The sequence below is a fragment of the Ursus americanus genome, chromosome 25 (assembly GCF_024610735.1).
Source record: "Ursus americanus isolate L20-20 chromosome 25, mUrsAme1.1.p, whole genome shotgun sequence".
In the NCBI taxonomy this organism is placed as follows: Eukaryota; Metazoa; Chordata; class Mammalia; order Carnivora; family Ursidae; genus Ursus; species Ursus americanus.
Window position 1 is genome coordinate 31,196,327 of NC_142151.1, and position 27,971 is coordinate 31,224,297.

Sequence of the window (27,971 nt, forward strand, 5' to 3'; positions counted from 1 at the left end):
CTAAAATAATCATTTCTTTCAAAAAGCAGGCAGTACTTGGAATTTTCAAGCATATTAAGTTCAGACAACAACTACTAAGGCCAAGTACTCAGGCTCAAGTCTCCTCTTGAATAGTGAATTTTTCATTTCATAGAATTATAGTTGGTTAGAGTTCTAGAGGATATCCAGTCAAGCCTTGAAGAATCCCTCACAACTGGTCATCCTTATTCTCTCTAAAAATCCCCGCTGAGCAATAAACAATGTCTTTTATCCTAAGATGAACCATTTTAATTTCTGACATCTAACATATATCACTTATTTTATATTGAGTCAATTATCTACCTCCTTAAATCTACCCATCAATTTATTTTCAATCATTTGTATGACTTAATATGCATATATAAAAATCAGTTTGTTATACTTCATATGCTGTTCTTAAATCTGTGCTTTTGAATTTAAAATATATCGTGAACACCTTTCCATGTCAACACTTATAGAAATATTTCACCCTTTGAAGTGAATCCAGAGTATTCCATTACTCGAGTATGTTAATTTATATATTGAAACCCCTCTTGATGGATGTTTAAGATTGTTCCCCTTTTTTCCCTTTTGTTTTGTTTTGTTTCGCTTTCTTTCTTTCGATACTCACATAATTATTTGTTTGCATTAGTGCTGCTGAGATTCTGTGGTCAAGACTTCTGTATTAAAAGTTATTATTTGAAAAAAAACAAACCCTGCCAGTGTTTGGGTATGAAGAATGCAATGACCACTAACATAGTTTGGGGCCACCGCCTTGATTAGTGCTAAGGTGTTAGCTATTTTATGACCTCTAGAGTTCTCATTTATCAAACAAAAACTTATAAATTATCCAGCAGAGACCCCTGTTTGAATGAAATGCCCAGGGGGGGACACAGGATGTGGTAACTCTCCTGTGGGAACCAGGGCTTCCTAGGCACTGCTCCGCTTACTGCCCTGTACCTTTGACCCGTCCTTTCCTTTTACCTCTGGAAGTTCTCCTTGTATCTTAAAAACACTGCAATCTTCTTAGACTCCTCCAAGTACTTAGTCTAATCAGCTAAAAGATATCACTGCTAGCCTACCTCTTAGCTGCTCTTGCCTTGGGTTTCATGCATTTCCTCGGCTCCAGCCGGACTCTGAACATGGCTCTTCTCTAGCACTGCAGCTTCCATTTTCAGTTGCCTGCTCAAGCTTAAGTTGATCACTGGTCAGGGAATTGAGTGGAACAAATTGGCATTTTCAAAAATTTAAGAAATAATCTACCAAATATTTAAATGTGGGACAAATTGTTTTACTTTACCTAAATGCATTGTTAAGATGAAATATTTTATGGAAAATGTCTATTTCCTTATAGCATTGTTTTTCCTTCTCCAGTTGAGTCCTTAAAAAGTCTCTCATAGATCTTATGTCGAGGCATATAGTAACATTTTCCCTCTTTGGTGAACTACCTCTTCATACCTGTACTACTCTAGTAAGAACCAGATCCTTATATTTAGAACCCCCAGGAATTGCTGACGATTCCCTCATCTAGATAAGCAGTTTCCCTTCTCAAGCTTTGTCGATCACAGTTTCCCTCACATGCCCCTTACCTGCTCTATGTAGGTGTAGAGGACGTTTTCTGGGCTCAAGTCACTGTCCTAGGGCTCCTCGCTCAGTTCTAGCAGTGACAGAAGATGGGCTTCACCTGCGTATCAGGATGCTATTGAAAATAAAGCAAACGGGATGTGACATTCTAGAGGAAGAATCAATCTTCGCTAATCCACCAAATATTAAATCTTTGCTCAGTAAATATTACACATAAAACCCTAAGCTACATTTTGTAGGAAAAATTGAGGAAAGATATGGTCCCTTTCCCCAAGGACCTTACAATTCATTGTCATAAAAACATGTACACTTTTACAGATAAATATACCAATGTGTGTTTTTCTAAGCCAAATAGAAAAAGCAAGGAGTACCTACAGAAATAAGCAGTTATGAGTAAATTAATAGTAAACTAATTAGTCATTCATAACACATAGGTTAATGGGTAATAGAGAGGGAAAGTTTCCAGATTAAGTCACATTTATTATTAACTTCTTTTGACCCCCAAATGCTCACAGAATCTCTTGAGCTGGGCCATAAATAGTTAGTCCTCCTTGGACCCTTCTTCCCGGCAACATCCCTGCTCTTGATCCTTAATATTTTACTTCATGGATGGCAAGAAGAGTTAAGAATGGCAAACTCAAGAAAGAAGTGGAAAGAAACATTTCTTCCTAAAGCCTAGCACAGAACTTACTTATGAGGACCACACAGCCTTCTCAGGGCCAGAAGCCCCTCCAAAGTAAATAGTCTCAACTTTTCTTTAAATTAGAATGTGCTACTTACATGTGTAAGAGGGTCTTTGTCAGAAATGTATATTGTACAACATTGTTAAAATAGATACAGTTTACACTAAAAGATTGAAAAATGGCATTCTAATTATTAATGAAAAAATTTGAAAGATTTAAATGTACCAATAATAAATGCATTATAAATGCATTACCAGCATAGCCAGTGTTATACAACCATTTTAACTTTGATTAGAAACTTTTAAAAAATATTATAGCTGTTTTTATTTAAGTTTATTTATTTATTTTTAAGTAATCTCCACACCCAACATGGGGCTCAAACTCTTGACCCCGAGATCAAGAGTCGTATGCTCTTCCAACTGAGGCAGCCAGGTGCCCCACTTTAGAAACTTTTATTCATATATAGTTGTTCTCTACCAAGGTGAAAGTCCAAAGGAAATTGATAAGTTACAGCTGGAGGGATACAGGATTAATATCAGTAAGCAAAATACCTTTCCTATAGGGAAATTAATAGCAAAGGAACTCTAGAAAACAATGGATGGTATTGGGGGTCCATTTATAAAGAACCCTATTTATAGTTAGAGGTAAAAAGATCCAAGAAAGTTCTTTTCAGCTCTAATTCCTGATTGTCACTTTAAGGGAGTTGATATCATTAACATATCAACATTTTTTTCTACAGATATTTCCCAGTTCCCTCTGAATGTCAAACTTTTATGTGATGAAGTAATTATGAAATTAATAACATTGGCATCTTTAGATAGAGGTAGAATTACAAATAGGTCATATTTAATTCATAGGATTTCAAAGACCTCAGACACTTTTGATTCACCAAAAGAACTTTAGAGAACTTGCCAGTATTTGAAGTTCCACAATACAGGATCTAGAATCTGACAAATTGAATTTGTCAGATTGAAGTCTGTCACTGTTAAACTGAATGACTTTGGGCAGGTTACTTAACCTTCCTGAGCCCCAGTTTTATCATCATATTAATACCTACCTCACAGATGGTATCAAATTAAGTGATGTATATATGGTGCATGGCTCTAGGAACCACCTGAGGCAGAATTCTAAGATGACCCCCAACGCCTCACACCCTTGTATGATCCTCTTGTCTTGAATGTGAGCAGAACCTGTGAATGTGGTGAGATATTACTCCCAAGACTGTTAAGTTACACAGCAAAGGATTTTGCAGATGTCATGCAACTCACCAAAAGCACTCTCCTCCCCAACTTTAAGGTTATTTCTTGGTAAGTCAGTCATTAACTCTCACTGCAGACCTGAAGGGTCAGAGTTTTGTCCCATCCAATCCAGACCCAAATATTCTTCCTGAGCTAAGGGCAGTGTCAGTGTTCTCTGAGCATGCTCCAGGAGTCTCATCCCTTCCTTTCCTTCTTCCCCCAGATTTTTCTCTACTGACCAGTGGCCATTTCTCCAATACCTCTTCATCTCCCTTTCTTTCCTTAGTTTTTGTTTTTGTTTTTGTTTTCCTTTCAGAGATAGAAAGAGAGCCCGTGAGAGGCGCCTGGGTGGCTCAGTCGTCAAGCGTCTGCCTTTGGCTCAGGGCGTGATCCCAGTGTTCTGGGATCGAGCCCCACATCAGGCTCCTCCGCTGGGAGCCTGCTTCTTCCTCTCCCACCCCCCTGCTTGTGTTCCCTCTTTCACTGGCTGTCCCTCCCTCTGTCAAATAAATAAATAAAATCTTGAAAGAAAGAAAGAAAGAAAGAAAGAAAGAAAGAAAGAAAGAAAGAAAGAAAGAAAGAGAGACCATGAGCAGACGCAAGGGGTGGGTGGTGGAAGGGCAGAGGAAGAGGGAGAGAGAGAATCTAAAGCAGGCCAGAGCCCAATCTCATGACTCTGAGATCGTGACCTGAGACGAAATCAAGAGTTGGATGCTTAACCAATGGAGCCCCCCGGGCACCCTACCCCCTCCTCTCCCTTTCTTTCCAAAGCACTGCATACTTGCTTTTTTCAATTGATTTCAGCTGTTAGGCTTCCCTCTTACTACTCCTCATCAAGTGCCACCATGATTTTCTTAGAAACATATTGAAATTAGCTGATTCTGGAGAGACTTAGAGATGAAATCATGTGTGGACATTTAGCTACCATAGCTGTATGAATGCAGCAACCACACCATGGCTTTATTCATAACTTGGCTTTAGCTTGGCTCAGGCAGTAAACAAAAAAATCAAATTTTATCTGCGATCAGGGCGAAGTGATACTAGAGAAGGTATCAAGATACATATTTTTCTGCTACCAAAATTTTCTCACCCCTCCCGTGAAATAGAAAATGAGAAAGTCATTTTTGCATACATGCAATTGAAATTTAGAATGAAATTAAAGTTTAATCAATTTAAATGTAAAATGAAATGGTTCATATTTCTAAGTGTTAAAAATGTCTTTTTCTCCTGATCTATTCCATGAATTTAGGAACTCAGCCCAGGAAAATAATCTGAAATATCCCTAAATATTTCCATTAAAAGTTGTTCATCACTGTTGCTTATAAGCAAAAACTTGGGAAACAACCTACATGTCCTCATCTGAGTAATGCTTAATACTTATCAAAATCTATGCTTTGGGACAGGGTGGCTTGGTCAGTTAAGAATCTGCCTTGGGCTCAGGTAAAATCCCAGGGTCCTGGGATTGAGCCCGGTATTGCGCTCCCGGCTCAGCGGGGTGTCTGCTCCCTCGCCCTTTGCCCCTGCCCCACTCATGCTCTCTCCCACGCTCTCTCTCTAATAAACAAATAAAATCTTAAAAAAAAAAAATCTATGCTCTAAAAATCATGTGATTGTAGTTTTTCTTTATAAAAAACATTTAATAACATGGGATTGAATATAACATGTGAGGTTTTAAAATGTTGGTTAGAGAGCAGTAAATGGAGTATTACCCCAATTTTATAAAATAAAAACATACATATGTTTTTGCCAAACATATAAGAGAGAGAAGCTGGAAATGAAAGAGAAGGAAAGAGAAAGAAAGACTCCTTTAGCTGAGAAAAGCAAATAACCAGCATTTTGCATCGTCCTTTGGGGAGTAGCAAAATCCTCCGTGGAAATCAATTGTTGCAAATTCGGTATTTAAGCAAAGATTAAGAAAATGTTCTTGTGAAGAATAAAGCAACAAACAGATATCCCAGTGGAAACTGTGCATAAACAATTGAGGACCAGAAAACTGAGAGAAGAAAAGTTAAAACTGGACTTTAGCTATACAAAGAACTACTACAAATTCTCGGCTGAGGAGAAACAATGCTAATATGAAAACTGGACTGTGTAATATCATCATTATTTTATAAATATTCATGCATAGATTAATAGCTTGGTAAAATGTATACGCATGCAATTCTCCTGCCACAGATTGGATGTAGTGATTTAAACAAAAACTTTTTTGTTATTGTAAAGACCTAAGATAAGAAAATCATTATAATCTATAGTATCGATTCTCTAAGTTTAATATGCATCAGAACCACCTGGAAAGTTTACTAAAATGCAGATAATATGTCTTCTCCCAGCATTTCTTATGCAATAGGCCTGCATGAGGCCCAAGAACTTTCATTTCAGACAAGTTCCGAGGCAAGGCTGGTGCTGCTGCTGGTCTGATGTATGGTATTGTGCGGGCGGTATAGAGCTGAGCTGAGAAACACAGTCCTGACATGGTCACTACAATCTTGGGCCAATGCCTGTTCCATTACATCAAAGAATAAAATATCATAGAAAGGCATGAAACTTGAAATCAAAAGACCAGAATCTGAGTCCTGGTTTTTTACCATCTACAAAATATAAATCAAAATCCCTTAGAACTTGGAACAGCACATCTATATTATCAGAGTAATAACATCTACTGTATTTGTCTTTTCAACTAAGAAAATGTACGTTAAAGGGCTTTATAATAAATTAATTGCTTTGGAAATATAAATTCTGATTTTAGGCCTCAGTTTCAATGGTTATAATATCATCTACTTGAACTGCATTGTAAGTTCTTTTTTTTTTTTTTTTTTTTTAATCTTTTCGACAGAGAGAGAGACAGCCAGTGAGAGAGGGAACACAAGCAGGGGGAGCGGGAGAGGAAGAAGCAGGCTCCCAGCGGAGGAGCCTGATGTGGGGCTCGATCCCATAACGCCGGGATCACGCCCTGAGCCGAAGGCAGACGCTTAACCGCTGTGCCACCCAGGCGCCCCTGCATTGTAAGTTCCTAACCTTAGGTCAAACCCACATGGTATTAAGACTCTAAACAAGGCTAAGGAAAGATGGTCAGATTAAAGTCATGCTTTCCAAATTCTTGGCTAAGTACAAAGATGTGAGTGGGCATGGGAGTGGAGGTGGAGTAGCAATGAAATATGAGACATGAGACCAACTTCTCAGCAAGCCCAGAGTCGGTCATTCATAATTATGGTGCCATGGCTGCATTCCAAATTGTACCTGACCTACTTGGAGCTAATAAATCTTGACATGTTAATTTGGTATTCAACCCTGGTCATATCCTGACTTTTACTACAAAGGCTGGATTCTGGTTTTCCCAGTCTCCATCCCCAGCTTACCCTGCTCATTTGGGTATCATTACATGGCCCAGAACTGATCATGGGCAGTGACTTCTGTCAAAGTACATCACACAATGTGGACAAAAAGGACCAACATCCAAACTGGTACTATTTTATTTTCCATTACAAAAAGTAATGGAAATTTTAATAAAAAGTAATGCAATATTACCAATTTTAGATCCTGAATGCATTCTCAGAGACCTCAGGGTACTAAGGAAAAAAGTGAAAATTGAAATTGAATATATGGTCTGGAATATGTCAATAAAATAGTATCAATGTAGAAATAATCATTTTCTAGGTCATTAGTGGGATATTAGATGTTGGTTAATACTGTGTCACTCTGGTCACCATGATCTCCATGATTTATTAGTATTTTATTATGAAACACTATCTTAATGACTCTAACACCTTTAGAGCTATGATAGTCATGTTTCTTTTGGAGTAATCCTGAGGACTGAGCTACATTTTAAAGTCCCTATATGTTGGCTTGAGAACTCTGCTCTGTCATTGCCAGCATTCCCATTCTTGTCTATCACCACCTTGGTAAATTTTATCACCATGCCCATGGTAAGTTTTCAAGCGTCTAACTCAACTAAAATTCCTTGTAAGAATTAAATCTCGGGGCGCCTGGGTGGCTCAGTCGTTAAGCATCTGCCTTCGGCTCAGGGCGTGATCCTGGGGTTATGGGATCGAGCCCCACATCAGGCTCCTCTGCTGGAAGCCTGCTTCTTCCTCTCCCACTCCCCCTGCTTGTGTTCCCTCTCTCACTGGCTGTCTCTCTCTCTCTGGCAAATGAATAAATAAAATCTTAAAAAAAAAAGAATTAAATCTCCATTTGTATATGTGATATAATAAAATGCTGATAGTCTTTACTCCCCACCCCTACCCCTTTAAGGTGGGGGGGAATAAAGCATCACTTTCCCACATGTCCACACATCCTTAAAAGGCAGAGAGCCTTTCTACTTTTCACTGTGCATGAAAGCATCCCTATCTTGATAGTTCTGCTACTTCCAGTAGGGCCTCTAATAGAAATGAATACAAGAGATTTGGGCTCACAGCCTTAGACTCACATCAGCGATGGTAACTTTAAGCACGCTGGTAAGTTAAACATTAATTCTCTTGTTAAATTTACTGAGCAACTTAAAGAATATATCTTATTCCTTCCAAATTTAAAGCAAAATTAGCGGACCTGTAGGCTATCCACTTCACTGGCAGAAAATTATTTCGTTTCAGGAGCTTCTCATCTGAGCAGCAGTGTTACAGATCACTTAACCTACAACTCTCCCCAATGTTAATCCTACTGTCATAAAATTTTTTTCAGACTCCCATGGTTTGAATTAGAGAAAAAAGTTTTAAGCCGTTAATTGTCCCTCAAGCACTTTCTTCTGGGCCTGGAGGTATGGATTCCTCCTTAGATCAGAATAACTTTTCGTGCTCTAAGTACACACTTTGAAGGGTTGCACTGAACAGTTCTGTTCTAGCTTGCGAATGCCTAAAATGGGGAACGAGATCTGTATTAGCAGAAAGGTGGAACGGTTGAGGATAGGTTTTGGAATTTGGCCAGCATCAGTTCAAATCCTGACTATAATTTATAAGGTATTTGTTATGTTGCAAGTTACTTGATGTCTTTGGGCTTCTATTTCCATTTCTTCATCCGTAAAAGATGGATCACAATACCTGAAGACAAAATGTGTTTGTTTATGTAAAGTGCTTAGCGAAGTGACTTGCGCTTATTAAGTGTTCGCTGGGTGGTAGATGTTTTTCACAATTCCTCATTCTTATTTCTATGGTCGGGTCTCACCGCCTCTTCCCTGGCACACGAGAAAGAAAGGGAAAGTACAGTCTTAGAAGATACAAACTAGAACGCTCCATAGTGAAATGTAAGAGAAGCTAAATACCAATAATGCCTCTGGGTTATAACCAACAACCAGTCACACTGAGAAAGTGTCTGGGAGCAAAAAGAAAATAATTAATCCTTGATTTCAAAAACTTCATCGGTCAAGAGATTTTTACAAGAAATGTCTTATCTATAAAATGGTATTATTTATGTGACAGCATTTGCAAAAGAACTTTCAGTTCTGCCTCTGCAACTGCAATCTTGCTTTAGCTTACTTATATTTGTATTAATACATGCTTTCATACATTTGCATGCCCCCAAGCCATGAGCCATGGATGAATTTTCAATAATATGGTCACTGCACCTTTATAGCTAAAGGGACAGACAACAGCATTTTACTTTTGTTTCCAACTCAGCTCTGGTTTGTGCAAACCCTGGGTTTTGTTGGCCATGATTTTCAAAGCCCTATCTTTATTACTTGCCAACTGCCTTAACATTCTCTAACCCTATTATAAATAGCATTTTGTGAGCTATTAAAAAGAAATGAGCAGGGGCACCTGGGTGGCTCAGTCAGTTAAGCATCTGCCTTGGCTCAGGTCATGATCTTGGGATCCTAGGATAGAGCCTCATGTTGGGTGCTCTACTCAGCGGGGAGTTTGCTTCTCCCTCTCCCTCTCTGCTCTTTGTCAAGTAAATAAATAAAAAGCTTCAGGAAGAAAGGAAGGAAGGAAGGAATACAGGAAGACAGACCTAAGCAAAATCTTCTAATAGTATCTAAATTATATAAGGTGACTGGTTACAAAGTGCCGGAGCAACGTGCTCCTTAACTCTATTAGTTGGATCACAAAATATGGCTGACAAAATATTTATGGATTGGGTACAGAACTAGGTACAGCAAACACACAGAGGCATGATGTTGGCCATGCATTCAAGGAAAATGTGTGACTTTGAAGACTAATTACTCAAAGACCCATTTCTCTCTATGTACCCACCCTAGGAAAACTAGTCCACCAAACAAGACTTAGGTAAGTATAGCCTGACAAGTAAGACTGCACCACAGAGAATACAAGTTGGCTGCAAGCTCCCTACAGGTGATTAAATACACTTGAAGCTGGAAAGATGCAATATAATGATATTTAATTACTTAGATTCTCCTCCTTCAATTAATCAAATTAACTAACATTTTGAATATCTGTTTAATAACAGTTTCAGCTTACTTCATGCTTAAAGCCTTCACAGATGTCAACACATTTGACACATCATAAATACTGCAGGTGCAAATATAAAACAAACATGTAAATTTAGGTTAATACTTATCCTATAAAAAATTAATGTGCATATTCAGGAGCAATACACGAGGGTAATGTATATATTTCTAATAACACAACTGGCTAGACTATATTTTTCTTATTTATGATGTGGTATGTCAAAGTTTGCATTCAGTAGAGTACTATTTTCTAGAATCCATATTGAGATAATATTATCACAGTGCTTATGAGTAGTTTGAAGAAAAAATGAAACATACAAAGCGACTATTATTACAGATGATAAACAATACACTTTCATGTTATTTCAGTGGGAAGAATCAGACCTGATTTTCCCACTTTTGCTCTTTTAAAAGCTTTTGTAATCCTGGAGTTAGTTTAGGATTGTATATTTTTATAAGCACAGACAGTTTAGAAAAATGATGTTATATTCCTTCCCCTGTGAGCTCAACCCTCTGATGATAAGGAGAGGAGATTAGGCTCCTTGAACCCTTGCAAAGAGGACCTTTGTGGTTTCCACATGACTCATGAGAACTGGCACAATCTCCACTGACCAAGCGAAAAGGCTCTTGGCTGAACCCAGTCTAGGGTGGAGAAGTCTGACCCATCCACGGGCATTCTCCTAGGATTATGATCATGACCCCAAATGGGAGAGTATTTCTTTCTATCATAATATCTCAGATAATTACAGAAAATCATGTGCTGTAGCCACAAGTGTACCTACAATAATTTATGTCTCACTGAATGTTTGTAGTTACAAATGGGACAGTATTTTATAAAAGTGACATAGGGTTTGTTTCCTCTTAAGGAACCAGGAGAAAGAACTGTTAAATCTTAACTGGGACAGAAAAAAAAAGAGGTATTATTTCTTTGAAAATAAACTTTCTTTTGGCCTTTCCAATTCTATTCTATTTTTCTCTGGGTTTATCTTTATTAATTTAACTTCCTTTCACTATCACCAAAAACATGCCTTCCCAGGTGCCTACCTTTTGAGAAGTAATTACCGTTGCCCTTTATTTTCTAGCCATGGCAAGCAGCAGTGAAAGGAGGTGACAGTGGGGCCCTGGCTGGTCTGAATATTGCCTGACCCCAGGGCCCCCATCACCCGAACTAGTTGGGTCACAGCGACTACATGGACTCCCTGGGGCTCTGCCATGGTGAAGGTAGGCATTTACAAGGAGCAAGCACCTTCTTATGAAAAGAAACCAGAAGCAAGAAGAATGAAGTAAATTTCCCCATCATACGCTCTCAGCCAGTTTCTAAAATCTCTTGTCAAGCTTATAAATGTAATTGTTAAGTGTCTGGTAAGAGTGGCAAACAAAATGTCGATGTCCAGGATCAAAGAATCCTTGCTGAAAAATAGAAAAATAGCATTGTGTTTATGGTACCAAGCCAAGGTAAGGAAAACAAGTTATTTCTCCCTTAAATATGTAAGTCCGTTTTAGTCCAATTTCTTCTGACAGGCACAATAAGCTAATGGTACCATCCTGTAACAGAGATGTCTGACTTTGTTACATGGTGAAGTGTGTCAGCATGGGGTGCCATACAGAAGAATCCTACATTACCTATTGTAAAAAGAGTTGGAATTCATTTGTTATGTGGAAGTTGAACAGGACTCCAACCGCAGGCATTTATTTCTACTGATATTCACTCATGATGCCCTATTTTGGGTTATTAATAAAACTAAACTTGAACAATTTTAATTTATAATTAATTATGTTCAGCTTTCTTTACAATTAATAGCTGTTCTAAACCTGCTAACCTAACCTTGGAAGTTAGCTGCACAACTCTCCTTAAAGGTTTGGCTTTCACATCACCGGACTAAGCTTCGTTTGTACTAGCTAATTCGGAACTTTAATTTTGTTTTAATTAAAACATGTCAGGTTGTGTGTTGGATGTTCACACATTAATAAAAACCTAAATTACAGGCATTATCTTCTCCCTCCTCCTCCTGCTCCATCGTATCTTCTCCTCCCAAAAGCATGAGGGAGGAGGCATAGTCTAATAAGGGAAGAGTAGATATATTAATGAGGTTGGACTTATACATCTGTGTGCCCCATTGCATATAGTCTCTTTTTCTTTTCCTGCAGGGATATTGGGGCACTATATTATGATGGTGAGAAGGATCCTATTTTCCTTTCAATTGTTCTGATTTACCGTACTCCTTTTGCTGATTTCCCAGGGCAAGCAACAGGTTTCATTGCTCTTTTACGATGTTTTCATGCTCATGGAACATAGTACTTGACTGTGCAGAGCACAGGCCCTCCTCCGTTGACAACTGATGGATTCTCAGAGAGGGGGAAAGAGTTTTAACACAGTTCTCTTTTCCTTGAGGGCTGAAAAAGAAAAGAAAAGACAACAGATGCTAATGTATTATGTGAGGGCGTAAACACGACCATTTTTCCAGGGAAACAAGAACATTGCTAATGAGAGCGATTAACATTTCAGAACTGACTGCAGGCACTTAACTAGGTAGACAACATTTCTACTAAATTTTAGAATTCATGTATTTGTACATTTGCCACCTAGATTTGTGTTGCTAATTCCTTGCAAATACTCTAGCACAGTGGGATCTTAATTTGACTTTATGGCTCCATGTTGTTGTTGTTTATTAAGTTAGAGGGACAGGTGAGTAGAAAATGTGTTTCATGATGGCCGAGCAGAAGTATTGAAAATATAACAATGCTTTCTCCCCCTCCTTATTTAAGTAAGGCTGATCAGAAAATAAAACATTTCTTCCTTAAAACCTCAGTTCCTGGGGTGCCTGGATGGCTCAGTCAGTTGGCGTCTACCTTTGGCTCAGGTCATGATCCCAGTGTCCTGGGACTGAGCCCGGAGTCAGGCTCCCTGCTCAGTGGGAGCCTGCTTCTCCCTGTCCCTCCCCTCCTCGTGTGCGCTCTCTCGCTCTCTCACTGACTCTCTCTCTCAAATAAGTAAACAAAATCTTGAAAAAAAACGTGATTAAGAACTTTGTATCATTCTTGGGTGAGGTTTTAGAGATCCTGCCTGTTCTCAGTGGAATTATGTCCCTTCGGAATTCATATGTTGAAGTCCTAACCCTCAGTATCTCAGGGTGAAGCCTTTTTTTCGAGAAAGAGTCTTTATGAAGGGAATCTAGCTAAAATGAGGTCAATAGGATGGATCCTAATACAATATGACTGATGTCTTTCTGAAAAGGGGAAATTTGGACACAGAGACACACGTAGAAAGAAGACAATGTAAAGAGACCTACAGAGAAGACAGCCATCACTAAGCTAAGGAGATAGGCCTGGCATACCCCTCCCTCATGGCCCCAAGAAGGAACTACCCCTGCTGACCCTTTGATTTGGCTTCCAGCCTCTAGAACTGTGGGACAATAAATTTCTGTTGCTGAGGCTGCCCAATTTGTTATCCTTGCTTATGGCAGTCCTGGCAAAGTAATACATTGCCTAAAAACCTTTGTGGAAGGCCAAATAATGGCCCCCAAAAGATGTCACATCCTAATCCACATCCTAATCCACATCCTAATCCTCAGCCTAACCTATGAATATGTAAGATTACATGGCAAACTTCAAAGGGAATTAAAGTTGCAGATGTAATTAAGTCTACTAATCAGATGGCCTTATGATAAGGAAGTTTTCCTGGATTATCCATATGGTCACAATGCAAACACAGGGTCCTTACATATGGAAAAGGGAGGAAGTGAAAACATAATGTAATGTGATAAAAACTCACTCTGCTGTTTCTGACTTTGAAATGAGGGAAGGAAGTCATGAGTCAAGGAATGTGACTGGCCTCTACAAATGGATTTTCCCCTAGAACCTCTAAAGGAAGCACAGTCCTGCTGATACCTTGGCTTTAGCCCAAGAAACTGGTTTCACACTCGTGACCTCTGGAACTGTAAGAAAATTGACGTGAGTTATTTCCAGGCACCACGTTTGTGACAATTAGTTACAGCAGCAATAGAAAACTAACACAAATTTTATCCTTCCCAAGTTGCTCTCGTGCCAGAAACTCAACTCTGTATCCTACCACCCTAGTCATATTGCTAGGGTGTTCCCAAGATTCATTTGCTAGAAAACGTTCTAGTAGACTGACAGAAAAGGAGCCCCATAGCTAAAATTTCATAATGAGTTTGTAAAACTTTTTTCTCAATTTTCTGGAGACATTCCTAGGGATCTATAAAAATCCAAGTACTGGACTACCTTCCCTGTGACCACTTCAAGCTACAATTAAATTTATCCCCAAGTAATTTTCTCAGGCCATCCATGATTAAGATCATGAAACAATTAGCAGCACTTTCTTCGTAATCAGATATAAGCAAGTTTGGTAACTTAACATTTTCTTTGTCTTCAAGTCTTACCTCTACCTGTTTTTAAGGAAACAACAATAATAATTTTGGTCTTCCCAAAAAAATAAATAAATAGTGAAGAAACACAAAAAGAAAAATCACATCATCAGTGATAATGTATTTGTTCTTTAAATCAAGTTCCACTCATGGAAGAACTTATTAATGGCTCGGACCCCATCAGGATATATGTAAACATTGGATGGGTCATTGGACTTGACCCGTAGGCCCCTTGCCAACAAGTGATTCAATAATTATGATTTTCTGTTGATGTAGATCAAAGCTATAGTACAGAATCAGTCCTCTTTCCTATAATAAAATTGCTTATAAAAATCATAAAAACAAGACTTTCTTTATTGCATTTGAAGATTTGAAGTTAGGCTCAGCAGCACTTCATTTACCTGACATGCTTGCAGATTTGTTTTAAGGATAAATAGAAAATATTTACTAAAGTTGGACACAATAACTGACAAAGAAAAGCCCTTAGTTAAACACCCAGTTATGTCTTTAATTGCAAAATCTTTTTATTTCAAATATAAATCACAAAATTCCTCAGAACAGGAATTTAATGAATATGAATTAATAATTGCTTCACAATTCAGAGATAGTATTGTGGCCATTTGCTCATAAAAAGATATTGTTTGATTCTCTGAGGAGGTGATTGTATATGGATATCTTTTGGAAAACAAAGTATTCAACCAAAAGTTGAAGCAATCTTATTTAAAGTTGTTTCTTGCCCTCAATAAAATCATTTGTATTCTTCTTAGCAATACCTGTTGAATTTTTTTTTTTTTAAGATTTTATTTATTTATTCAACAGAGATAGAGACAGCCAGCGAGAGAAGGAACACAAGCAGGGGGAGTGGGAGAGGAAGAAACAGGCTCCTAGTGGAGGAGCCTGATGTGGGGCTCGATCCCTGAGCCGAAGGCAAACGCTTAACCGCTGTGCCACCCAGGCGCCCCTACCTGTTGAATTTTTTAACAACATTTAAAATGTACTCTTTATTTCACATCAATACCCATTTAAAACTTTAAAATAGTGCTTTATGTACTGACCCACGAAGCCCTAAGAGCCTCAGGCTCTTTTGTCAGAGTGTGTTTATGGGGGAGCCAGGGGCAGGGGCATGTAAGTGACTTGAGTGGCATTCCTGTGCCCTCCATTTTAATCAGACAGTTCAACTTTCTCTAGTTCCTATGTTGGGTTTCACATTTGGTTGGAAGAAAGGTTTGGGTACCACTGCCTTAGTGAACTTCATTCCAATAAAAATTATATCCATATAGATTATATTGGTAAAAATACTTCACTATGTCGTAGACTGATGGTCATCCACAGGTATATGGCTAAGGCGAATAAAGACCTTGCAAATAGGTGTGGTCACATGACCAAGTTGTCACTAACAGAATGCAATTGGAAGTGACAGATAACATATCTGGACCATGCCCTTAACAGGAGGGGGGTGTGTGCCTGACAACCCAAGTTTCCATACACTGCTCCTGGGAACAACGATGTGATTCTTGGACCTATCTCTACTTTGAAACTTTACAATGAAGGCCATACAACCAGGAAAATCTGGGAGTAGTCTGGACACCCAGATATTCTCATGCCACCATAATGGCCTTGAATTATCTAAAATTCAGACTTTTCTGAGAAAGAGAAATAAACTTTCATCATGTCTGAGCCACTGTCGTTTTGGGTTTCTGTTACATGCAGCCAAACCCAAATAAAATACCATCTTATGGGCTTTTATGATATTATTACTAAAGGCTATTAAATCCAACTGAATTTTTATAACTAGATACATAAATCAAATCTTATACCTCTTGCTATTCACTTATTTATGGGTTTGGAAAGATAGTGGTTGTGTGAAAAACCGAGACATCTCCTTGCCCACCAATTATTTTCCTATTAATGCCAACAGACTAAAAGAATGTTGTGGCTTTCAAAATGGGCTGAATTTGGTAAAATTAAGAGCTATCATCTCAGCTTACAAAAAAAGAGAAAAAAGTATTCCACAATACTACTTTCAGTATAACCGTGGCCACAAGAATACTCCAAGATAAAACAAAAATTAACTACCCTAAAGAAAAATGTCTAAAGTATACGCATATTTATAGCCCGAGCTTACAGTCTTTTAAATAACAATATACAAATGTTTCTAAAAGCTTTTGAAGTGAATAACATTTTATTCATTTAAGTCAAAAAAACACCATTACCCTGAGTAATCAGTTGAAATTCGTAGACAATAATAAAGTGACTTGTCTTGCTAGATTAGTCAGTGAATAAGAATGTTCGAGATTGACTATTCAAAGGGAAACAAAAACAAAAATGACTTTAAGAAAAATAGACTTTTAATAGTCATAAGAATGGAGTGTTAGTACTATCACTTAAATAAGGAATATTGAAGAAATTTAAAGATGGAATATAGCAATGTTCTGCACACCAGAGAATGAAGAGAGGGCTTTTCTGACCATGTCAACAAGGACAGGGTTTTGTTATTTGAGGGATGAATCTAAGGAAACCATAAATAAAGACCTGGAGGGAATAATAATACAAAAGATCTGACCTGAGATGAAAATCAAGCTGTCTAGCCAAGCAGGGGTAGGGTGCGCTATGGCCGAAGTCCAGGTGATAGGAAATCAGCAGAGGTCACTCTAGGTGGCTGGCTTATCGTTAACAGAGTTACAGCAGAGAGACAGGTGGTCAGGGACGAGAATGAGGCTAGTTGAGTTGAAGACAACTAGGCAGAATTGAGATAGCAGGCAGAAATATTGTTAGTGCGAGCAAGATAAATGAAGCAAGATCCCAGTCATTATAAATATGGGATACGGGAAAAGAACCAGATGCACCAAGGGCCTCTCAACACCGTGGTCAAAGATATGTGAACTACAGCTGGAGTGCTCAGTGTTTAGCTGTGACTACTGTTTATATCTATCTCCTAGTCTGGGATTACTTGGCCTTTGGGAAGGAGGGAAGCAGGCTCAGCCTAGAGAGATTTCAGGTAGGAAACCAAACCCCCGTGACTTGCTTTTTATCCCCTCTGGTCTCTAAACGTTATCTTCTCATTGAGGCCTCTGTCACTTTATTTAAAATTGATTCCTCCATAAATTTAAGAAACAAACATACAGAGGGGAAAAACAAAGAGACAAACTAAAAACAAACAAGCAAACAAACAAAAACCCAGACTCAACTATAGAGAACAAACTGATGGTTACCAGAGGAGAGGTTGGGGGGGGTGAAGGGGATTAAGAGTACACTTATCTTAATGAGCATTGAGTAATGTAGAGAATTGTTGTCACTATATTGTACACCTGAAACTAATATAACACTGTATGTTAACTATACTGGAATTAAATTTTTTTAAAAAATTAATTCCTCCATATACACACACTCTTTTGTCCCCCCCCCCCCCCCCATAGTGGGTTAAAAGATAGCTCTCCAAAAGGTATGTCTCTCCGGAACCTGTGAATTTTCTTTTCTTTTCTTTTCTTTTCTTTTCTTTTCTTTTCTTTTCTTTTCTTTTCTTTTCTTTTCTTTTTTTTTCTTTTCTTTTCTTTTCTTTTTTTTCTTTTCTTTTCAGAGAGTGGGGAGAGGCAGAGACAGAGGGAGAGAAAAAATCTTAAGGAGGCTCGAAGCCTAGCATGAAGGCCGACGCAGGGCTTGATCTCATGACCCTGAGATCTTGACCAGAGCTGAAATCAAGAGTTGGTCACTTAACCGACTGAGCCACTCAGAGGCCCCCAGCACCTGTGAATTTTTATCTTATTTGGGAAAAGGGACTTTGCAGATGTAATTAACTTAAGGATGTTGTGATCATCCTGGATGATTTAGGGTGGGTCCTAAATCCATTGCCAGTTGTTCTTGGAAAAGAAAGGCAGAAGGAAAATTGAGACGCTGGCGGGGGCGGGGGGGGGGGGAGGCCGTGAGAATCGGGAGGCAGACACTGGAGCTATGCTGCCACCAGCTGAGGGATGCCTGGTGCCAGCAGAAGCTGGAGAGAAGCAAAGAGGATTCTCCCCTGTGAGCCTTCCGAGGGAGCCTTGATGTTGGACTCTGGTCTCCAGAACCATGAGAGAACAAAATTTTGTTGTTTTAAGCCACCAAGTTGGTAGTAATGTGCTATGTTAGCCCCAGAAAACTACTACATAGTCCTTCTCAGTACTGGATACATTATGCGTTTCATGTATTTTCTGTCCTATTGCCTGTCTTTCTCTACCAGAATGTAAGCTCCAGTGGAAGAGGTGTTTCTTTTGGGGGGATGGCCATATTCCTAGAACCGTAGAGTGGTGTTTTCACGTGCTAGACATTCAAGAAATATCTACTGGATGAGTAAATAAGTGATTCAACATTTAAATAGATGAAAACTGGGGTGAGTTCCACATTTGGAACTTTGTGGAAGAGAGAAGACAGAATGCCCGAAAAGAAACTCATGAGGGAGGTGGAAAGACTCAGGCAGGTGGGGACTTAGAGTTAATGACCAGGAGAATGTGAAGCTCCCGCACCTCCAGAGTCTAAAGAAATTAGGGGGCTGCAGAACCTGAACGGAACTCGGAATTGTGCAAGCTTTGCCCACGCAAATTATTATAAAGCCTTTAAAAGCACATTTTCTGGATGGTGGCATCTAGTGTTAACAGGGTCCTTGCTCTACCCAGAGAGTAATATTTTAAATAAATTTCATTCTTTCCAGCTAAAGAGACAGAAGTTCATAAAACGCCCCACACTGCCGTGCAGGTGAAGAGTGCCATGGCTGTGATCGGAATACTTAGATTAAAAACCTTCACATATACAAAAATACACAGCTGCAGAAGCTGATGAAAAATAGCGTCTGGCAGTGTTTTTAAACAACAGCTGACAGTATAGCAATGCCTGTGAAATATGCCCTAAAACATGTTTTCCTTTTCATCCAGCAAATCCGTTTCTCAGAAATCATTACCTATGTGCCCAAATATTCAATTGCAAAGATAATTACCACAGTGTTATTTATAATAGTAAAAAAAAGAAAGCAAACTAAATGTTCAAAAATAGTGGTTATTTAAATGACTTTCAATCTGCCCGTTAAAGATGTCAGAAGACCATGTATTTTGAAAAGGAAGGAGACTCGTGATATAAGTGAAAAACAAAGGGTAAAAAACAGACTACAAGAGTGGCTTTAAGATTTTATGTACAAGGAGATCCATTAAACATCTGAAAGGTCCACACAGTATAGGTGGTTCTTATCTTCTCTTTGTTTATCTGACTTTTTATAATGAATATGTGCTACTGTCACAGCAGAGGGGAAAACGATTTATTTTTTAAAATGAATCCAGTTTATGAAATTCTGTTAAAATGTTATATTTCATTTACATAAAAAGATTGATAACTTCGTAGTTGATAATATCAAAGAGGTGATCTTTCTTAATGTCACCAGCAAGGCATTAGGGTATATCACAGATAAGAGAAAAAACAGAACGTAGAGGTTAAAAAAAAAAAAAAGGAAAAGGGAGTTTAAAAGTGGATCAGACTAGAATCGCTTTCTTTACTCACTCCTTGGCAAGGATATTTAATGAAGAGAGACTATCATTCCTAACAGAACCCACATAATGCTTACGTGGTTTGTTGTACAGTTACATTCAAGCAGACTATACAGTAATGTAGATATGGTCACCAGTACACGTGTCCTTTACTGTCTTCATAAAGTCCTCACTTACAAAACCTTTTGTCATTAGGTGTCAGCTAGATAGCTAAGTTAAGTAAACTCTAGCCAACTTTGTATCAAGATTCTGTTGTCCAGAAAGGAAAATCAAGGTACGAAGTTTTCCCTACGGAATAAGAATCTGTTAACTTAGTCTTAACCCAGCCTGGGTTTGAAGCCTAATATAAAAACAGCCATTAACTCAAGCAACTGCAGGAGCATTTCAAAGTGGATTATCCACCAGAAAAAAACCCTCAAATTTTAGGAAGCTTTTGCCCAAACCCAGCACCCTCCACTTTCCATTCTTTTCATAAATGGCAGTAGAAACCAATGGATGGGAATGCCTACTTATAAAGAAATTGAGTGTTGATTACTGAGTATTGATAATGTGTGCAAGAGAAAATGCAGTCCTTACGATGAGAAAGTTCCCTGACAGGTGAAGAAAATAACCTAGAAAAATAGGTGCACTCTTGTTCTGCCCTGTGAAGGAATATAAATCCATAATGTTTTCTTCCTTGTGCCCCTCATGTAGCAGTTCCAGTTGAAGATGTTTCCCATCCCGTTAAAATTACCCTTCTTGGAAGGTGTCTTTCTTGTAACTAAGGTGTATTTTTTTTTTTTTGACAAACTGAGATAACTGAACAATCAGTCCATGCCAAGTTATAAAAATTCTAATGGGCTGCCTCTCAGGTCATAATGTTGCCTTCTAAGTCACAAAATTACTTAGCTTAAATTGCTGGGGATAGACCAGAATTATTACAATTTGTATGGGGAGAAGACTTTTATTCAACCTCAAAATATCCCATTAATCCATGAATTTACACCACTTCTAGGTAGGTTTGGCTGTAGGTTTGTGGGTTTGCCCTTTGTCCTCATGAGGGATCCTCTCACTTCACCATATAGGTTTTTGCATTAGAGAAAACATACATGCAGAGAGGCTTTCTTGTAGATGAGTCTGTAAACCCTGTTCAGCTTCCCTGAAAGTAAATTGTAGGAAATGGAAAAAAAAAAAAAAAAAGACATTTTAAGGTCTTCCGATTTTTTTTTCAAAAAATATTCAGTCTTTTCAATACAAGTTGGAAAGATTAGAAAAGAGAAAAGGAGAATATACCTTTGAAAGCTTCAAATCATGAGAATAAAAACACTAAATAGGTCTAAGGACATTTGAGGTGGAAAATGTCTTTAATCAGCTCTCTTCATCATGCCACCAAATGTGACTTCACACTTTTTTTTTTTTTTGAGGTGGTGAAATGAGCCTTTATTACAATGTTGTAGCAGCGTGTTTTTAAAAAGGCAGCCCCACAAAATAAGGATTTAAAAATTAAGTCCCTAACCGCATGGAAAGGAAAACTAGGGCTGGAGCTGAAGTGGGGAGCAGCACACCCCCTCTCCGTGTGCACACACGAGGACGCCCTCGCACCTGCAGGGAGAGGCCTGCTGCACAGCTCGCTCACGGCAGCATCTGTCCAACCTCGGGGAACCGATTTTTAAGGAATGGGAGAATCCAAAATGAAACACAATGTGACTTCACATTTTTAATAGTGACTTTTTATACTCACCCTTTTATTTTTTATTTTTATTTTTTTTAAAGGTTTTATTTATTTGACAGAGAGAGAGGCAGCGAGAGAGGGAACACAAGCAGGGGGAGTGGGAGAGGGAGAAGCAGGCTTCCCACTGAGCAAGGAGCCCAATGTGGGGCTCAATCCCAGAACGCTGGGATCATGACCTGAGCTGAAGGCAGACGCTTAATGACTGAGCCACCCAGGCGCCCCCCCCTTTTTTTTTTGATATTCCATCTCCTTTATAACCCACAAGCAGTGGGGGGTGGTAGAAAGATCTTACAAAAATACAAATCTGATATTATTTCTATAATTTAAATGCAACAAGATCTTTTAAAAGATTTTTTATTTTTTTTTCTTTTAAATATATTTTTTTATTATTTTCAGTTAGCCACTGTACAGTAGTACATCATTCGTTTTTGATGTAGTGTTCAATGATTCATTAGTTGCATATAACACCCAGTGCTCATCACCACACATGCCCTCCTTAATACCCATCGCCCTGTTACCCACTCCGCCCACCCCCACCCCCTGCCCTTTTGAAATCCCCAGTCTCTTTCCTGGAGTCCATAGTCTCTCATGGTTCATCTCCTTCTCTGATTTCTCCCCCTTCAGTTTTCCCTCCCTTCCCCTATGTTCCTCTGTGCTATTCCTTATGTTCCACATATGAGTGAAACCATATGATAATTGTCTTTCTCTGCTTGACTTATTTCACTTAGCATAATCTCCTCCAGTTCCATCCATGTCGATGCAAATAGTGGGTATTCATCCTTTCTATACTCACCCTTTGAAACTGAAATCCAAATTTCTTGAAAGGAAAGTCTTTGGTTTATTTCTAAATAGGAGACAATGATGACAAGGCAAGTCGTCCAGCCTCAGGGGATGGTGGTAGATCACAGAGGCTGAAAGATTTTAGAGCCAGACTGCCTGGGCTCAATTTCTGGCTTTCCAATACGACCTTGGAAAACCACCGAATCACTCTGCAGCTCCATTTTCCTCATCTGTAAAATGCAGGTCACCAATCCTTTATGCATATTATAAAATCCAAAACTTATCCAAACTAAAAACTTGAAGTTTGGAGCAATCTCATCCTGTGGCAAGAACCAAGCTGAGCTGATGCTGGTGATTTACAGCCACATCCTCCCATGTCGTTTGAACATTTATAAGTTTTTCTATTGGAACGTTAATATGTTTGATTATGGAATGCTGCCCCAAACCCTTCTAGGTATTGCATAATCTGCAATATATGCACTGTATTATCTTCGTGAAACTTGAAAACCTCTAATTTTCAAAGTGCATTTGGCCCCAAGGATTTCAGGCTAAGGACTGCACACCTGGTACCTGTTACTCCCATCAGATTAAATGAATTTATGAAGAAGTACGTAGTGCAATGCTTGGCACATATGAAGTACATAATATATGTTAGCTACTATCGCTACAAATACTCTTTTGTCTTCTGAGTCCCTTAGATTCAGAAAAAAAAAGAGTGAGAAAGTTCTTATTCCTTCAGCACAAAAAGTGATACCTTGAATACTGGTACATTTAAATTCTTTATAATAAAGAATTTTCACGGGGGTTTTCATAAAAAGTTCTAACTTATTACAGGTCTTATAATTCTGAATTTACAATGGTTGCAAAGTGCTAAAGAAAATGATTTTCATGGAAAAAGTCAAAGCCATCTTTTGTGTATGGACAGAAGCAAATAGTAAGAGCTTATGATTAAAATGGATACATTTCAAAGTACATTTGTACCCAAGATAAGAAGCAAATAAGTGATAAAACCTAGTGCGTTTCTGTGAAATATGTTGTGTTCTTTGAAATTCTAAGAATTATAATTCCTAGAGAACATGATTTTTTGCATGTGTAAGGAGGTGATATTAACTTTAGAGTTATTTTCATATTCAGTCTACCACAAAAACCTGGTATTAAAGTAGACATGATGCTTGTAAATCTTCTACTCCTTGTATAGATCTATAAGTCATTCATCCATTTCACAAATGTCACAGGAAAGAATGCATTCTAAACATACTTTCTAGCATTCGTGTATATTGTAAACTATTTGATATAAAGAGGTTACTATTGGTCAGCTGGAAAAATGGAATTCTAAAAAATAGGCAGCCGGGAGTGAGACTGGAGGGTATAGAGGAACAAGTATCAGACATCACCGTGCAAATTTGTGACTACCCCCCTCATCAAATGATTGATGACAACCACGAGGTTCAACTGGCATCATGAAATAGCAGAGCATCCTCTGCAAAAGGTATGTTGTTGCCAAAAAAAGGTACATGTTTCCTTTTCTATTTTAAATACTTTAATATATGTTGCAAAGCATGTAGGAAAAAGAGGAATTGCATATTTCTGTCCTTTCTTAACTCTCAGTTACATAATTGGAGGATGATCATATTCACAGAGTCAGTGAGACCGGGAGAAGCGGGCTGAGGTGAGATGATGCAAAGCTGAGGGCTTGTCTATTGAGCTTAAAGTTCCTTTAGAAGATCCAGTTGAAGACCGCTGGTAGAAAACGAATTTCCTTCATGTTTTCCTGAGAGATGGATTAGTACCAGAGCAATGCTATACTGTCTCCTCACTTCTCCTTCCTGAAATATTTCTCCATGTGTGTAAAGAAACAACTTATCCACTTGCCAAGTTAGAAAGGGTTTGACATCCGTTGGGTGAAATTAATAGGGTGGGGCAAAAAATCAGAATTTAATGAAGATTTATCTCTTTTCTCTCTGCTCCTCTGTTCTGGGAATATGAGACAGGTCATGGTGTTTTCTTCTAGCCTGAGAGCAGGAAATGTGTGTGTGTGTGTGTGTGTGTGTGTGTGTGTGTGTGTGTGTCTATGAATCTGTGTGTAAAAGATAAGGCTAGCAGAAGAAAAGAAGAATGGGAACTTTGCCACATTCTCCAGTTAGAAAATACTAGAAAGCGTGAATCTAAAGTCAGAGTTGTATTTTCATTTCCACATGGGTCCTTAAGATTTTTCTCTTGCTCTCCCACAACCCCCCAGGTGAAAACAATAAAAAAGGAGGACAGTTATTAGATTACTCCCACATCAAAGACATGTACCCAATGGGGAGCTGGAGATACAGGAGTACAGTCTATAAGGCATAGATGTTTGAGACTGGCAAATAAGCAGTCATTGAACCCACAGGAGCAGAGAGATCACTTAGGGTAGTAGGGTTAAGGAGGAGCAGACTTCTGAGGCTAGAACTTTGGAAATCACAGACAACAGAAGAAAGAACAAAGAATGGGCAGTCTGTTCATGGTGATGAAATGAAACAGATTCCTAAGAGGAAAGCAAAAGGGTGTTTTAGTCTGGAAATCAAAATCAAAGTATTCCAAGAGAGTTATCAGAGGCATCAAACGTTGCACGGCATAGGTGAGCACACTTACCAGATTATCCAGCAACAAAGGCTGAATAGCTCCATTTCATTCACACTGACTTGGTCATGAGTGTTTGATTTATGTACAGCACAATTTCCAGCCTCAGAAGAAAATGGGGCACATGCTTACCTGGGTATGGCCAATTAAAAAAAAGAGAGAAAGATTTTTAAAGAAATTTTAAAAGTTTTTTAAGAAATTTTTAGAAAGCTTGACCCAGTAAACAAAATGGCCTTGAGTTTGGCCGGGGGGGAAGAATAATTAGTAATGTCAACAAGCAGGAACTTCTAACATTATAACATTTACAGAACTACAACAAATACTTTACAAGAGTATAAGGACAGGAGATAATTAAATAATTATTGTTACTACTAGCATGATACTCTTATGCCTGTGAAGTTTTAGGCATAGGAAAATTTGGGGATAATATGTAAAGAAAGTACTTTTGTTTTCCTCATTTACAACTGCTTATATATTGAATTTGTTCAACGTATTTATGATAACTAAGAGCTGTTTGTAGCCTTCTATAAAAGACCCGTATAGAGAAAACGAGATCCCTTTTGTACCCTCAAGCATATAGAATTACCTTTGCAAATGAGAGACTGAAAATACAGAAACAAAGGCCGGAGCACATATAAAAATAGAACTCTGACCCACAATATGCAGTAACCAGCCCAGGAAATCAACCTACTCTCTACAAGCCCGACTTCTGGGAACTCAGACCACCATCTCTAGCAAATGGTCTAGGAAACCTAACAATAATCTCTATAACAGTCCAAAGAACCAGGACTTGATTAATAACTAACAGCTTCCCCAATTTTTGACCCCACTTCCAACTTAAGGCCAACCAGTAAAGGCCAAATATGTTCCCAAACCCATCGCATAGGAGGCTCCTCCTCCAAGGACACTGCCTGCAACTCCCCCATACTAACACCCTTCAATCAGGGCAAACCTGAGGACTTCCCTTTTTTTCTGATGCAAGTCTGTCCCTCCCCTGGCCTGTCTCCACCAAGCACACATGATGGTGGCTGACTCTCTTGCTACTAGCAAGTTCAGAATAAATAGCTTTGGCTTGTTCTCATTTGGGTGGTCTTTGTTTATTCCTACACAGGTAAGACTAAAATGCAAGTGTTTGATCTCATGATTCACTGAATGTCATTTATTAGTGAACTTTTCTTATAAAGGACATATTATAAGATAGATCATGTTCTAGGCAAAAAGGAAAACAAAGTAATTTAACTTGAAGCATCCCAACCATGTATTGAATATTTCCCATTATCCTCATACTGCAGGTTTATTCCCCTTCCAATTGCAGAAGGAGCCATGTTAATGTATTTAACATGTATCTTTTTACTTGAATGTGTCCCTGTAAAATATGTTGCAAAAAAAACACAAGATATTTTGTTTCAGTGCACGCTTTCAAAATTTATATAAGTTGCATTTTCACCTCATTTCTCATTTATTTCTTCTACATATCCTAAGTAACCACAAAATGTTATTGAATCCCACTTTATTTTTATTTATTTTTTATTATGTTCAGTTAGCCAGCATATAGTACATCATTAGTTTTTGATGTAGTGTTCATTAGTTGTGTGTAACACCCAGTGCTCATCACAACACATGCCCTCCTTAATACCCATTACCCGGTTACCCCATCTCCTCACCCCCTCCCTTCTGTAACCCTCAGTTTGTTTCCTCAGTTTGAGTCTGGAGTCTTTCATAGTTTGTCTCCCTCTCTGATTTGTTCCCATTCAGTTTTCCCTCCCTTCCTCTGTGGTCCTCCACACTATTCCTTATGTTACACATATGAGTGAAACCATACGATAATTGTCTTTCTCTGCTTGACTTAATTCACTTAGCATAATCCCCTCCAGTTCCATCTATGTCAGTGCAAATGGTGGGTATTCATCCTTTCTGATGGCTGAGTGATATTCCATTATATGTATGCACCACATCTTCTTTATCCAGTCATCTGTTGAAGGGCATCTCGGCTTCTTCCACAGTTTGGCTGTTGTGGACAATGCTGCTATGAACATTGGGGTCCTCTTCTTTTCACTACATCTGTATCTTTGAGGTAAATACCTAGTAGTGCAATTCCTGGGTCGTAGGGTAGCTCTAGAGGTCCTAAGCTCAGCAAGCAGACAACAAAAAGAAATAAGAGGCATTCACATTGGCAGAGAAGAAATCAAACTCTCCCTCTTCACAGATGACATGATAATTTATGTGGAAAACTCAAAAGACTCTACCCCCAAGTTATTAGAACTCATACAGGAATTCAGCAACGTGGCAGGATACAAAATCAATGCACAGAAGTCAGTTGCATTTCTATACCCTAACAGTGTAACTGAAGAAAGAGAAATTAAGCAATCAATTCCATTTACAATAGCTCCACAAACCATAAGATACCTAGGAATAAACCTAACCAAAGAGGTAAAGGATCTATACTCTAGAAACTACAGAACACTTATGAAAGAAATGGAGGAAGACACAAAGAGATGGAAAAACATTCCCTGCTCATGGATTGGAAGAATAAACATCATTAAAATGTCTATGCTGCCCAGAGCAATTTACACTTTCAATGCAATCCCTATCAAAATACCATTGACATTTTTCACAGACCTGGAACCGACAACAGTAAAATTTGTATGGAACCAGAAAAGACCCCAAATCACCAGGGGAATGGTGAAAAAGAATCCTACTTTAGACTTCCATGCATACACCTTTTGATTTTTCTACATTCGCAATTTCATTCATGTTTTTCTCGGGGCTAGAAATTCCTTTCTTTCAATTTCACTACCTGGTAAAATGTATATACTTTTCAAGATATATGTCAATTGCTATCTCCTTAGTGAAAACTTCTCAGTCACTCATATTAAAAATCATCTCTAGTTCCCCTGAACTCCTATAATGCTTATTCCTCTTATTAAATATTTCCTTGTATTGAAAATGATATTGTCTTGGTTTTCCCTATTACATGGAGTTCCTTGAGGGCAATACCACCATTAAGTCTTGGAAATATAATGATAAGTTAGATAACTCACTAGTCTTTGATGAGCTCACACCCTAATGAAAA

The 27,971-nt window shown here is 38.4% G+C and overlaps 2 long non-coding RNA genes across 4 annotated transcripts in view; one reads left to right on the forward strand and one right to left on the reverse strand.

Moving 5' to 3' along the window:
* Positions 1 to 27,971, forward strand: part of LOC123778864 (uncharacterized) — a 441,504-nt gene that overhangs the window by 384,027 nt on the left and 29,506 nt on the right. For 2 of the 3 annotated variants that reach the window (XR_006776027.2, XR_015721666.1), the window contains exon 6: positions 3,819 to 4,600. The exons of the other annotated variant lie outside the window; for it this stretch is intronic. This is a non-coding gene — a long non-coding RNA (uncharacterized LOC123778864). Of the gene's footprint in view, positions 1 to 3,818; positions 4,601 to 27,971 lie in introns of those variants that run through there. 3 annotated transcript variants of the gene reach the window in all.
* LOC123778872 (uncharacterized) lies at positions 865 to 3,423 on the reverse strand. The gene is made up of 3 exons (XR_006776030.2): positions 3,322 to 3,423; positions 1,587 to 1,696; positions 865 to 1,201 (listed from the first exon to the last, which is right to left on the reverse strand). It is a non-coding gene; the product is annotated as an uncharacterized LOC123778872 (long non-coding RNA).